The sequence below is a fragment of the Hipposideros armiger genome, unplaced genomic scaffold (genome assembly GCF_001890085.2).
Source record: "Hipposideros armiger isolate ML-2016 unplaced genomic scaffold, ASM189008v1 scaffold_15, whole genome shotgun sequence".
Taxonomy (NCBI): domain Eukaryota; kingdom Metazoa; phylum Chordata; class Mammalia; order Chiroptera; family Hipposideridae; genus Hipposideros; species Hipposideros armiger.
The window spans coordinates 5,443,167-5,446,887 of NW_017731365.1; positions in this window are offsets into that span (position 1 = coordinate 5,443,167).

Genomic DNA, 3,721 nt, shown 5'->3' on the forward strand with positions numbered 1-3,721 from the left:
GCCTCTATGGAAAACAGTATGGAGGTTCCTCAAAAACTTAAGAATAGAGCTACCACCCAGCGATCCCTCTTCTGGGTATCTACCCCAAAATTTTGAAAACACTTACTTATGAAAATATATATATACCCCTATGTTCATTACAGTATTATTCACAATAGCCAAGATATAGAAACAACCTAAGTGTTCTTTGACAGATGATTTGATAAAGAAGATGTGGTACATATATACAATGGAATGCTATTCTGCCATAAAAAAATGATGAAATACTGTCATTTGCAACATGGATGGATCTTAAGAGTATCATGCTAAGTTAAAATGACAAGAATCATATGATTTCACTCATGTGGGATATAAAACAAAAAGCAACAAATGAAAAAAAACCAAACTCATAGACACAAACAGTATAGTGGTTGTAGGGGGAGGGAGGTGAGGACAGGATGAAGAGGGTAAAGGGGTTCAAATATATGGTGATGGAAGGAAACTAGACTCTGGATATTGAGCACACAGTGCAACATACAGATGTTGTATTATGGAATTGTACAGCTGAAACTTATATAATGTTAGTATGAGATGTATACTGAAAGACTCCATAGCTATCTATGGTTCTGCCTCCTGGCAGTTTACAGCAACCTAACACAGACAGCCCTAGACGTATGTAAGGTGTAAGAAGATAAGATTGAAAATGCTAAGCCCTTTTTGCATTCAACAAATGGTTACATAGTCACAATACTCTGTTAGGCTTTAGTGAATTTTCAGTGGAGATAATGGAGAATGTTAAATCCATTAGTGAGTGCAGGTAATGCAGTTTTGCTAAGAGATCATAGACTTTTAGAGCTGGAAATGATTCTCAGAGTATGGTTCTTGGGGCAGCAGCCTGGCACCTTCTTGTTAGAAATGCAAGTTTTCTGGTCTCTACTGAATCAGAAACTAGGAGAGGGGGCAGCAACCTGTGTTTAACAAGCCCTCCCGGTGATTCTGATGCAAACCATTGATTTAGTCAAACCATTGCTTTAAAGAGGGAAACTGAGGCACAGAGAGTAGCTATGTCACAACTCGTCATTGAATCCTACAATCAACCCGACCGAGTGACTAAAGGACTGGTAAGTATGGCGACTATGGTTAATGGAAAACAGAGATCATGTTACAGGCACTATTGTGTCTTGCTTGTCAGAATGTGGTGGTAAGCACGTAGTAAATGTGCAAAACAAATACAAATAGGATGAATTTTTTAAATCTGTCTGGAAAGACTTCACAGAAAAGTGGAACTTCTTAGATTTTGGAAGTCAGTTTCACCAAAACTATTCAGGGTTGTCATTTTTATCATAGCCAACAGCCTTTAGTTGATTGCTCTCCCAGGTGTTCCAAACTTATTGTCTCCAAAATGTACTATATGGTTATTTCCTTCGGATAAATGTATGGGCTGATTTTAATGAATCCTACTGAATATAAAATGACCCACTTTATAAATTTTCATCTATGTATGTTTCATAAGTGCGTCATCCACTGAGCAATCCATCCTTGAAATGGTCCTCAGCTCTACTCTTGGATTTCATTGTGTAAAGCTCAGTCTCTTGCAGTGTCCTCTTCCTCTGCTCACATCTTTGATGTTGGGCTTTTCCAAGGTTCCATCCTGGACCCCATTTTTCCGTGGATGACCTCATCCACTCCCTTCCCCCAATTTCAGTTACCATGTATATGCTGTTAGCTCTCAAATTGTTGTTCTTGCTCAGATCTCTCCTGAACAGCAGACTGCTTTATCCACCTCCTAACTGATGTATTTCCAGCGCTCCCCCGTATGCATTAAATTCTGTTAGTATCACCAGAGTATTTTTTATTTTAATTTCTGATAGCACATACTACTTTAAAAAAATAAGAAAATATGAACAAGAGTTATTATAACATCAAATATGGGAGAAGGGAGGCTAAAAGACACCACAAGAAGCAGTCAGCCAAATCCAGAATGTGAAACGTTTTGTGGGACAAATGGCTGGGATTCTTCAACAAATAGGGGGTGGGGAGGACTGTTACAGATTAAAAGATTTAAGAGACACTGCCACATGGAATATATGGCCCTTGTCCTGCCTGAGTCAAACCAGCAATACAAAGAAAATTTTGAAACAATTGGGGACATTTCAATGTGGAATGGGTCTTAGATAATAAGGAATGATTACTGGTTTTCATAGTTGTACTAAAGACATGACGATTATATAAAAAGAAAGGCCATATGTTAGACATGCGTACTGGTATATAAATAAGATGGACAAAATGTTAGTGTTTATAGCAACTGGGTGTTCATTATCGTTCTTTCTACTATTGTATATATTCAAAATTTTTCTTCATAAAAAGTTAAAATGAAAAGGCAGGTCAACTAAAAAGGAAAAAATAGGAATAAGAAAACAAAAAAATCCCACCATCCCGGGAATGCTTGTTTACAGAACCAAAGGGCTATCTGGTGAAAGTCCTTGACCCCGGCAATCAATCCTGGCAGCAGATCTGGGTTTATCTCATGCACAAGTCCTCTGTTTCTCTGTAATACATGAAGTACTGAGGTGGCCTCTCAGAGACAGGAAATGGGGGGGGGGTAGGGGAGGGGAGGCTTTGTTTTTTCTGTTCAGAGCACTGACACTTAGTATCACAGCCCTGCAATGAGACAGTTCCTCAGTCCCAGAGTCATCCATTGNTGATGGTGCCAACTTGGGACATTGAAGCAACATCCTCCACAACTAGACTGAAGAACAAAATGACAGCAACTTGTCTGTTCCCCTTCCCCCAATTCCCCAGCACTGTTCTCATCCCCCAACTCCCCAATTGAAATTAAAAAAACAAAAACAAACCAAAAAACAGTATGGTATTGACAGGAAAATAGACACACAGAACAGTAGAATAGAACTGAGAGCCCAGAAAAAAACCCACACATATGGGCAACTAATTTTCAACAAAGTAGCTGAAAACAATGAAAAAAGGAAAGCCACTTCAACAAATAGTGTTGAGGAAGTTGGAAAGCTACATGCAAAAGGATGAAACGAGACTACTATCTGACACCATACACGAAAATTAACTCAAAATGGATTAAAGACTTGGATATAAGACCTAAAACAATAAAATACATAGAAGAGAACATAGGCCCCTAAACTTAGTGGACCTTGGTCTTAGAGGGGTTTTTGTGACCTTGACCCCAAAGGCAAGGGAAGTAAAAGCAAAAATAAATGAATGGGACCATATCAAACTAAAAAGCTTCTGTGCATCAAAAGAAACCATTGACAAAACAAAAAGGCAACCAACTGAATGAAAGAAGATATTTGCAAATGATACCTCCGATAAGGAACTAATATCCAAAATGTACAATATAAAGAACTCATATAACTCAACAGTTCAATTTTAAAAATTCAATTAAAAAAAACAGTTCCATTAAAAAAATGGGCAGAGGACCTGAACAGACACTTTTTCCAAGAAGAAATACAGATGACCAACATATATGAAAAGTGATCAACATCACTAGCTGTAAGGGAAATGCAAATCAAAAGCACAACGAGATGCTACTTCACACCTGTCAGAATGACTACTATCAATAAGACAAATAAGAGTTGGAGAAGATATGGGGGCCGGCCGAATGGCGCGATGGTTAAGAACTCGCTTGGGATGCCAGAGGGCCCCGGTTCGGATCCCACATATGAGGGCCAGTGACACTGCCCTCTGCAGCTGAGATGCTGAACAACAGCTC